An 11,379-nucleotide genomic window follows, 5' to 3' on the forward strand; every position below is an offset into this window, starting at 1 on the left:
TGGAGCATGTGACTCCTCTCTCTCTTTTTTTTTCTTGAACATGCCACTCTTGATCTCCAGGTTGTGGGTTTGAGCCCCACGTTGGGTGTAGAGATTACTTAAAAATAAAATCTTTTAAAAAAAATTTAGGGTTAGTGGAAATCAAATGAACCAACATACAGAAGGCGTTTAGAACCATCCTTGTCAGATAGAAAGCATATGACTATATGTTAGCTATATAGTTTATATATTTTTCAATATTTATATAGCTATGTATTGATATAAATGTACTTTATATATTTAGATTTATATACTCTACCAAAATGGAATAATCATCCCCAAACTTAGTGGCTTAAGTTATTAATGGAATAATGAATAAGTTACTAATTAATAAGTTATTTTGGAATAAGTTATAATGGAATTAATAAGTTATTAATGGAATAATCATCCCCAAATTTAGTGACTTCATTGTTTCTCATGATTCTGAGGGTTGCCTAGGCTCAGCTGGGCTTTTCTTCTGCTCAGTGTAGTGTCAGCGAGGGCTGCAGTCATCTGAAGGCTCAGCTGGGACTGGAACATCCAAAATGACTTGCTTGTATAGTTAGCTATTGCTACTGGTTGGGATTATTGTCCAGAGCACCTCAGATACCCTTTTTATATGGCTTGGGATTCTTATAGCATGGCATCTGGGTTCCAAAAAGGAGTGTTCCAAGTGTATGATGAAGGTAGGAGCTGCAAAGCTCCTAAGATCCAGCCTTGGAAGTTACAGAGTCACTTCTGCCACATTTTATCGGGCACAGCAAGTCACGTGCAGGCCCAGATTCAAAGGGAAAGGGAAAAAACCTCCAACTCTCAATGGGAAGAATGGCAAAGAATTTGCAAACATCTTTAATCCATCGTATATTGTTAAGTAGAGGGGGAAATGTGCAGGGAGTGTGGATATGTTCCCATTTATGTAACAAGGGAGCTTTTATGTGTATATATGTATATGCATATATATAAAATAACATACCTAAAACAACATAGGTCTACAACATATACATGTGTGTATATGAATGTGCGTGCGTGATGGAATAAATCTCCTTAGACTAAGAAACTGGTACCAGAGGGACTAAGAGACTAAGCTGGGAGGTTGGCTTAATTTTCACTGTATGTAAATTGCATTGTTTGAATTATTTTCACAATGTCCGTACTATTTATTCAAAATGAATAAATAAAAATGTAAAGAATTAGCAATAATATCCTTAGTTTCAGCAGTTCCTAGTACAAGGAGTGATTGCTCCTGGGAAGAGCAACTCCATGAGACAAACCTTTCATTCCCCCACCAGTTATTAATACTGAATAGCTGTGGATAACTCTGAACTATCTTCACTGACCAGAGAAGTCTCCCCCAACATACACACACGTGCACACACACACACACACACACTGGTATGGTTTTTTCAACCACCAAAATAGTTCATGTGTCTGTCATGTTCTCACTAAGAATCGGGTTACTGGATATTTGAAAAACATTTTTCCATTCCAATTAAAAATCATCATTTATTTGTGACTAGCATAACATCTCATTTATGTTTGAAATTGAAGAGCAGAATGACTCCTCCAAATTGGGAATCTGTAAACACAGTATCATATTTTGATAGACACATAGCTGTGGATTTCGGCATCATTGTTTGGTAGCTGCGGTTTTGTGCTGTTTCTCTGCGGTATTGGATGGTTGCAGGGAGGTTTCGATTCTTCTTTTACAAAGAAGGAGCAAAAATGGAAAGTAAAGGTACAAATTCCCACCCGACTCGTGCCCAGCATTCAGGAAAAAGCCAAAAAGTCATTCCAGGATGGAGGATGGGAACGTTCTGTCTGCTCTTTGCGTGAGACTCTCTCATCCTAAGAGCAGGCTAGTGATACCACTGAGGTAGGAAAGAGATGATTCTGGGTTGTAGAACTAATATGTCTCTGGTTATTGCAGTGTTTAGACTTTCATTCTGGGCCCATGCTTGTCCATAACAGAATCTATTGCATTTCATTTTTTAAAGTCTTATTCTAAACTTTGTGGATTTGGCAGCAAGTGTCCCAGATTTGTCCCAGATAAGACTCTCACTCTTAATTTTTTGAAAAAATATCCATTCACACCTCCGTTTGTGACCCCATTTAGCATGATCTTTTGAATAAAGGCCAGCCAGACTGAGCGCTAGTGAATTTCAAGCATGAATAAATCAAGCAGGGGCCAAAGTGCTATTCATAGAGGATTTTAGAGGTCAGGTTCACTTCCTCATTCCCCCTTGACTCTAAAAGGGAATTTAGGGGGACATTATAAATAATCAGCTTCTCTGTACCCGCCAACATCATTATTCTGGGCTCACTGATTACGTGACACAGTTGTGCTTATGTATTCATAACGTTTTGAAGTTGAAAGGGGCCTTAGAGATTATGATGAAGAATCACAAGTTCCGAGAGGTCAAATGACATCAGTTAGTACGAAGTTCCAGTTAGTAAAAAGTCTCAGATTTTGTAACTTCTACTCTGTTGCTCCTTTGTTTATATCACAATATTACAGCTATTATTGTAAGGTTCCATGTCACCTTTGCCTTCAGCATGTTCCTGGTGTAGTGAAACACCCCAGGGAATTGTTGTGCTGTTGGGCCACTGGACAGGACTGGGGTGCATGTGGGGAGGGGATGGTTCTTGATTCAAGTGTCAATAAAAACCATGCTGCTTATGTCCTTAGTATTTGTTTGTGCTTCTGGCTAAGATTTTGTTGGAACAAAGGGTTCCACAGCAAGAACATTTGGAAAGCACATCAGTAGTTCCATCCAGATTTGATGCAGCGTATAGGTTTAAGAGAACATGTCTAAAGTGTGCATACAAAGCCGATTAACATGCCAAAAGAAGTCAGGTTTGTGACTGGGTGTATTTGTGGATCGAGTCAGGATTCTGAGTTAAGTGAGCAAGTCCTTTCTCATTGCTCTAAGTTCTGATGTCCTCTTTCTCTTCCATCTAGTTCATTGGTTCCCAACTGCGGGTGATTTTGCCCCCCAGGGGACATTTGGCAATGCCTAGGGACATTTTTGGTTGTGACAACTAGGGAGGAGGTACTACTGGCATCTGGTCTGGTAGAGGCCAGGGCTGTTGCTGAGCACCCCACAGTGCACAGGACAGCCCCCCACAACAAAGAAGTATCTGCTCAAACTGTCAATTGCGCTGAGGTTAGAAACCGTGATCTGGTTAAACCCTACTCATCAGTCAGGACCAGCTTAAGGCCCACTGCTTCTTTCTCTGATGTTTTCCTGAACTCCACCAGCTCTCTTTGCTGTGAGATTTTATGGTTTCTACTCCCCCAGTTTAGCAGTTAGTTGAATAATTGTCTTACTTGCTCATAATTTTTTAAGCCAAGGCTAGTCTTAATCATTCAGCTACATTATGAGTGACTCATTGGAAGAGAAGGTCTTTAATAAATATACTTATTCTGGGTGCCTTATAATTACCTAACCTTGGCTAAACACATAGGAAATGATTTTCTGGGGGAAGATGTGAAAGGAAAAGTTTAGAAGAATGTCTCTCAGATGCCCAGAGGAGCCGCTTAAACAAAAAAATCAGGAATCACTAGTAAATAGAGTTGGTGGATTTTTTTTTTAGCTGACAAAGATGGCACTAATAGGCAGGAAGACATGGGGGGAAGGGTGGAAGCAAAATGGAGGGGGATTTGGAAGCCCACAGAGGAGTTAATGCTCGAACAGGAAGATAAAGGAGCCTCTGAAGACTTCAGGCATCCTCCATCCACTCAACAAATACTTATGGAGTATCTTCTAGGTATGGGTACTGTTCTAGGTATGGTGAAGTAGCAGCGAACCAAACCAGGAGTCTGGGGGCTGACATTCTGGTGGAGAGAAGGATAGATCATTAAGAAACTAATGATATAAGATAGTGTATTATCTATGCACGCTGTATGTAAACACACATACATATAGCTTGTAGACTGTAAAAACCACATGTAGAATGTCATACCAGATAGTGAGAAGCAAGTGCTGTGCTAAGAAGGGGTTAATAGCTGGCTTTGGGGGTGGGGAGAGCCCAGATATGTAGCATTTGCCACTTTCCATGGTGTAAATACTCTGACTCTGACCACAGATGATTTGAAGCCATGGACACAAGGTCACTGAACATGGAGCTGGAAAGAGCTACGTACAGTGCTGTGGAGAAAATGCAAAGCAGGTTTAGGAGACTGAGGATGGCGGGGATGCTAGTTTTGAGGCTTCAGTCAGAGGAGGTCTCTCTGAGGATGTGACATTTGCATAGTGAGGTTTCTGTAGAAAGACGTGGCTTTATCAGTATGTTTAGTGACTTCATGATACCTCACGCAGTTCCCCTTCTCCCTGTAGAGCTGTACCTGTGTGTGAAGTTGAGATTCTGCCCGCTCTTCTCTTTCTCCCTCAGAGGAGCAGCCGATAAGGCGCCTCAGAGGAAAAAGTTGAAAAGAGATAACAAACAAGCCCCCTTTCTCACATCACACCCCTGGACCCTACATGTGGTTGGAAATCCCCGTAAGAGTAAAAACTATCACCATATCTGTGGGGGCAGCAGAGTCCTACCTGGAGCTGGCTGAAAATCTTGTGTCTCTCCCAGAAATAGATTGTCGATTATTCTAGGAGTCACTCCACAACACGAGCCTGGGATACTTGGCAAGACTGTCCTACTTCAGGTCATAACATTCTCCACATGCTTTCTGGGTTGTGTTGTTGTTGTTGTTTTTTAAATGCATGCAAATGGGATTGTCCATTTTCAAAGGAATGCCCACAGAACTCCACAATTACAAACTGGTGTTGGCCTAAAAGAGCAGTAATTTGGTTGGGAAGTGGGTTTCAGTTTATAACTTCCAAGGGTTGATAATAAATTTCCAGGAGTGAAAAAGCTGGAAACATTAGGGACATGTTTTCAAACTCCCTTCAACCAAGGCAGTGATTTAAATGAAAAAAAAAAAAAAAATCCCCCTGAATGCCAAAAAAGCATACTTTAGATGTCCCCGTCAACTGTGAGACAGTTGCTTTCCCATGAAGACCCGCCATATGGACAGTATGAGAAATCTCAAATTAAAATAAATTGTTATTCAGAGAGAGCCTTTCATTTGAGCCAAGACTCCCCACTTTATATTTTGCAGCCTTTGCCACACAATTATGAGGTCCAGTTGGATTGTTTAAAAAATTTGTAGTATTTAACCCCCCAAGTGAAACAATCTTAATTTTAATCTTTCCTCTATATGACAGTGGCCCTGTGGCCAATGTGAGAGAAAACAGGAGTCCTGGACCCCAACTTCTGGCCTGGTTCTCCTTCCCCCTCTGGCTTCCGGGCCTCAGATGCACGGCTGGGCTGCTAAGCCCTACAGGATCAAGTCCTCCCTTAAAATGCTGAGCTGGCTTAGTCAGGGCCTGGGGGGGGGGGACAGAAGGAGAGATTGGCCGCAAGGGCCCTTGGTTCTGATTGTGCAGTCACTATGACCTGCAAGGATGTGGCTTCAGCCACTGGGGAATTCTAGCAGGAAGACACACTGGTCTTGTTTCGGCTAAATTTGGCATCAGGAAGGTGGACATTATATCTTCCCCTCTCGTGCTGCTCATGCTTTTATAGGTCAGGCTTGCTCTCTGGGATTCTTACCCGTAGTCTCTGCACCTCTGATGGTTCGGAGGTCATTGGAAATGGAGGCAGGAGGCAAGTAAGCCAAGGAAAAGCTTAAAGCCAATTGTATTCATTGGCTTGGGGCACAGTCACAAAGTACCACAAACTGGGTAGCTTGGAGGGTGTTTCCTTGCCTCTTTCAGCTTCTGGGAGCCCCGTGTGGTCCTTGGCTTGTGGCAACGTAACTCCACCTTCCGCCCCCATCTTCATATGGCTGCCTTCCCTCTGCCTATGGCCAGATTTTCCTCTTGTTGTACGGACCCCAGTCATATTGGATTAGAGTCCACCCCGCTGCAGTATGGCCTCATCTGACCTTCGCTGATTCTGTCTGCAAGGATTCTCCAAATCGGGTCACTTTCTGAGGAACTGAGGGTTACGGCTTCAACGTATCTTTCAGAGGGACACCGTTCAACCCATAACGCCACTGAAGAAAAGGAGATTTTTTCCAATGAACATACTCCACTCTTTTTATTTTTAGAGAGGGAGAGAGAGGCAGGGAGGGGCAGAGGGAGGGAAAGAGTTAAGCAGGCTGCATGCCCAGCGCAGAGCCCAACACGGGGCTTCGTCTCACGCCCCTGAGATCATGACCTGAGTCGAAATCAGGAGTCGGACGTTTAACCAGCGGGGCCACCAGGCGCCCCGAACATACTCCACTCCTAACATGCGCTCACAGCCTCGGTGCCCATGGGGGTCGGGAAGCAGGAGCCAGAGGGAACAGTTCACAAGCTGCACCTTTGTTGAAGTTCTAGCCCTAGCCACCAGTGCCAGGGATCTTAGGACAGCCTTCTAGTTTGGGAATCTTAACTGGAAACTCCCCGACTCCTGGAGTTTTAACCAGACCTATGTTTTTGTAACTGTGTCACTTGGGATTGAATGCAGTGTCTATGTGGCATGGATGTCTGGTCAGCAGCAGGATTAGGAGAGGGCTTTGAAATCTCCCTCATTTATAGCTGCCTCTGTCCTTCTCTACCCAATTCCACTGGCCCGAGAGGCAGAAGAGTTCTAGTTACGTTGCGGCCATTTCTCTCCTGGTCATCTTCTCTCATCCTTCCTCTCCTGGCTGGCTGCAGTAATCCCATCTGTATTCTGAGCGGCTCTCCTGTCTGCAGAGCTCACCCACCCTGGGGAGACGAGCGGGCGGGAGCTCCCCAGTACGATCATCGTGCTGAAGAAGACTTCTTGGTCAGAATCCTCTCTTTATTTCAGCAGCCCTGCCAGTCCGACTCTGTTACTTACTTTGATCTCAAACCCACTTTTTACCCCAAGGCCCTTCAACTGCCTGTCCCATTTGTAGCTAAACAAGCTGACAGGATGGAGTGTGACACATAGAGGAAGAGAGGGATGTGCCTTCTCCCTCCATGCTTAGAGGTGAAAGGGGGTTTCCTGGATAACGGTATAATTTACTTCAAAGTAAGCTGCAAAATAGTCTCCCTCGTTCATTCTCTTCTGGGGGGGCAATACGCAGAGTGCAGACATTTCTCCCATATTAACAGAGCCATACAAGATAGAGACCTCACCCCCAGCCCTCGCACCCACCACAGAGTTATGTTCCCTCTTACGTATGCTCAAAATGCAGATGCCTTTATGATATTAGCCTAAACAAACGAACGAATGAAGCAAAACAAAAGCCATACCTAAGAACTCACACTCCTGGAAGTCAGTTTGAGGTCTCCTGAGATTTTGGGCCATTCCCCATAAGACTGACGTTGCCCTAAGATAGGAGTTCCTAACCTTGTTTTGAGATGTGGAACTCTTTGGCAGCCTGGGGAAGACTATAAATCTCTTCTCAGGAAATTTTTTTTTTTTAAAGATTTTATTTATTTATTTGACAGAAAGAGCCACAGCAAGAGAGGGAACACAAGCAGGCAGAGGGAGAGGGAGAAGCAGGCTTCCCGCGGAGCAGGGAGCCTGATGTGGGGCTCGATCCCAGGACCCTGGGATCATGACCTGAGCCGAAGGCTCAGGCTTAACGACTGAGCCACCCAGGCGCCCCAGGAAAATGTTTTAAATGCATTAAACACAGTGCAAAAGTTTACAAGGGAAACCAGTTATATTGACTACAATTATCAAAATATTAAAAAACAATATAGTATTGATGTAAAAAACGATATAGTATTATCTCTGCATCATTGTTAATGCTTGAAATAAGAAGACCTAGCAGCAATAACTACTATGATTTCTAAGTGGTGATGAGCATTAAGAAACAATACTTTAGGATATCTGCCACAACTGTAATGTGATGTGAAAAAAACCTTTGATTTCTATTGGTGACAAAGTCACAGGTGTGGTTCATACTACTGAGACATGTGACATATTCCTAATTGAAGGATACACTCAATTTCATCTAGAGGTGAGTAAAGATAAAGTTGTACTTTTTTCCCATCCAAGTTCACAGACCCTTTGGGGATGTGTAGACCCAGATTAGAAACCCTTACCTCTGGAGGCTTCTAGGTCCCCTCAGGCTTCTGTCACCTGGGCCTTCCTCAGTGGCCTGTGTAGATAATGTTGTCCATACTTCTCATTGTGCTTCCTGATCAGAGGAAGCTGAGCCAAATTCTGAGCCCTGCCTAAATGGTGCAGAACTTAGAAAGTCCGCACAAGGCTTTCTGAGACTAGGAGTTTGCCTCCTCAGAACACCCTGTCCGCCTCTCCTAGAGGATCGTAGCTCTGGCTTCTCTCCCTGCCAATGCCCTTCCTCTCCCTCTCCCTTCCTCATGGTCATGGACATGGTCCTTGGCAGCCCTATTTCTGCCATTGCTGCTCATTTGGGTGGGACTCTCTGATGTCTGATGTGAAATGAGCTGCTCCCCCTAAGGTCCCACACCATCCACCATGGGTCCCTTTGTATTTCTCCCTTGCCCCTTACGCTCAATCCCCAGCCTGGCCTGCTGCCCCACAGAGTATTCTCTCATCCTTGGACCAGAGAACCAGTAAACTCCAGATCTTCTACCTGTTCCAGAACATCCTTGGCCAATCTTTTTTTTAACCCAGAGTCTCCTTAACACTCACCATATATTTCATAATTTTCCCCCTCATCTTGGGGAAAAAAATGGAAGTAATAGAGTCTTCATGTATGTTGAATCAAGATGGCATTTATTTATTTTAAGGAAATCTTATGTAGCATTTATGATGTTTAGGAACTGTTCTCTATACTCTACAAACACTATTTCATTTAATCCTTGTACCAACCCTATGAGGTAGTTATAGATGAGGAGACTAAGGAACGGAGTAGGGCTGCAAGATTCAGCAAGTAAAAATACAGGATGCCTAGTTAAATTTGAATTTCAGATATTCAGTTGTTTATTTAATATGTCCCATGCAACATTTGGAACATACTTATACTAAAAAGTTATTTGTCATTTATCTGAAATTCAGTCTTAACTGGGCATCCTATATTTTATCTGGCAACCTACACAGAGAGGTGAAGCAATTTGCCCAGGATCACACCAGCCAGCAAGTGACAGAGCCAGGATTCAAACCTAAGCAGTCTGGCTCTGGAGTCCTTGCCCTTAGCCACCTTTCTCAGAAAGATGAAAGTTACATTATTGCAACACACAGGACACATATTCCTTGCAGTGGTTCTGGGAGAAATGTCTGTCCAGAAATCACACCAGCTTTCTGTTTGAGATGACTGCTGAAGAACTAGTCCAGTGAACCCACTTCAAATGAGGTAATGGAGCTGTGATTGGACCACATGATGACCAATCCGCTGCCCTAAAACAAAGATGCCCGGTTGCAAGCAAGAACTTTCCTGGTTAGCCCCATTAAAAGCTGGATGGTTTGGATCTGAATATGAAAAGGAAGGCTTGACTTACCCTCCAGCTGCTGGGAGAATCTTTTCAAGGATCAGCTGTGGAGTCCTGTAGAACCGTCCAGTTTGCACACCTCTTTTTCGGCCTGGTTGGAAAGAAACCAGTAGAAGGCATTTTCCACCTACCACCTGATCAGGCACCCCTGGTCTCCAGCACTCCCATTATGATGGAAGCAGATGATCTGAGATGAGCTGACTCTTATCTACCCTTTACAGCAAGAATCTGAAAACAGGGTTCACTAAATTGCATTCCTGAGCAGAGGGCAGCATCTTGCATGCCAGAAAACACTTTCTGGCATCAAACCCCTCTCCATCAGAAATAGATACTCTCATAGATGGTGGAAGCATAAAATTGGTACAGCTCTTCTACAGGGCAACTTGGTAAGATCTATCAAAGTTCGAAATGGAGATACCCTTTGAACCAACAATTTCCCTTCTACGAATGCCCTCTTCCACATTTGTGCAAAGTGGTATGTGGACAAGGTTATTCATTGCAGCACTGTTGGTACTAGCAAAATATTTGAAACAACTTAAAGGATCCTGCAAAGGGAAAATAAGTAAATTGAGTACCTCTATACAGTGGGGTTCTATACAGCCATGGAAAAGGAATTAGAAAACTCATGCATGAATGTGAAAAGCTCTCCAAGACATATTGTGAAGTGTAGAAAAAGAAAAGGTACAGTGGAATTTGTATTGTGTTCGTATAAATTAGCAAAACACTTGGAGAGGGAATGTGCATATGAACATGTGTGTGTTTGCTTGTATATAAAGAAATATCCCTGAAAGGTAACATAAGGAATGGGTAATACTAATTGCCTATAGGGAAAGAAACTGTATGGCTGGGAATAGAAGTGGGAGGAAGTGTTCACTGGATAGCCTTTTATAATTTAAAAAAGTTAGATCATGTGCATTCATTATTTAAAAATAAATATTATTACTAAAAAGAAACTTCTCCCCACCACAGATTAAAAGATCATCTAACCAGAGCTGGGGAAGGGAGGCAGTGGAAATTGTGATCTATAATTCTCTCAGTAAATTTGGAGATAAAAGTGGGATCATGTTCGACTTCCTGACAGTTTTCCTTCGAGTGAGCATCTTCCTACTTTTTCACAATGAAGGAGAGGGGGGAGATGCCCCTAGGCCAAACAAACCCTTGATCCATTCCAGTACCATTGGGGAGGCAGCAATATCTTTCTCGTCAATGTTTTCTGTTCTGCCTTTCAGAAATTCTGCATGCTTCAGTTCACTGTCTCCCATGGGTTTTTCCTCAGAACAGCTAACCCAGAACCAGAAATCCATCTGGGCTGGCTGCCCCTTATCTAAGAAGGTCAAGGCCATTATTAGTCCCACAGTCTAGCAGAGAAAGAGATACAAGCCCCAAGTCCAACAGTTGTGAATTTCATTGTGGAGTAGAGTTGGCTTCTGCACAAGCTGTCGCTTGGTCATTTTCACCAAGAGCTTCTGGGTGTTTGCACAAACCTTGGATACACGGTGATAAGTACACTGTTGCTCATGTGGGGTTCAACTCCCTGGAGCTGTGATCTGAGAGGACCCTCCAAGTCCTTGGGGAAGGAGCAGAAACCTCTTTGGTAATGATTTAGAAATTCAAGTGGTTGGTGAAAAAGAGGTTCTGAGAGACCACATAAACATGGATTTCTATTTATTTGCCTCACCATCTCTTATATGGCACTTATTGTGGGACAAAACTGTTTTATGCACTTTGTAAATATTAATTCACTTAATCTTCATTACAATCTTATCAGGTAGTTGCTATTAATATCCCCATTTTACAAATGAAGATAACGAGAAGCAGAGAGGTCAGTTCCCTTGAACTTCCCTTTGAAGTCACATAGCTTAGTAATTGGTAGAGTTGGAATTCAAATCCAGGGGTCTGGCTATATAATGCATATGTTTCAACACTA

At 43.2% G+C, this 11,379-nt stretch overlaps 1 pseudogene; it reads right to left on the reverse strand.

Annotated features, from left to right (window-relative positions):
- LOC118552149 (peptidyl-prolyl cis-trans isomerase FKBP3 pseudogene) overlaps nt 1-10,795 on the reverse strand; it is a 136,359-nt pseudogene extending 125,564 nt beyond the window's left edge.
- Between the last annotated feature and the right edge of the window lie 584 nt (nt 10,796-11,379).

This window comes from Halichoerus grypus, chromosome X, assembly GCF_964656455.1.
Source record: "Halichoerus grypus chromosome X, mHalGry1.hap1.1, whole genome shotgun sequence".
NCBI classification, from domain to species: domain Eukaryota; kingdom Metazoa; phylum Chordata; class Mammalia; order Carnivora; family Phocidae; genus Halichoerus; species Halichoerus grypus.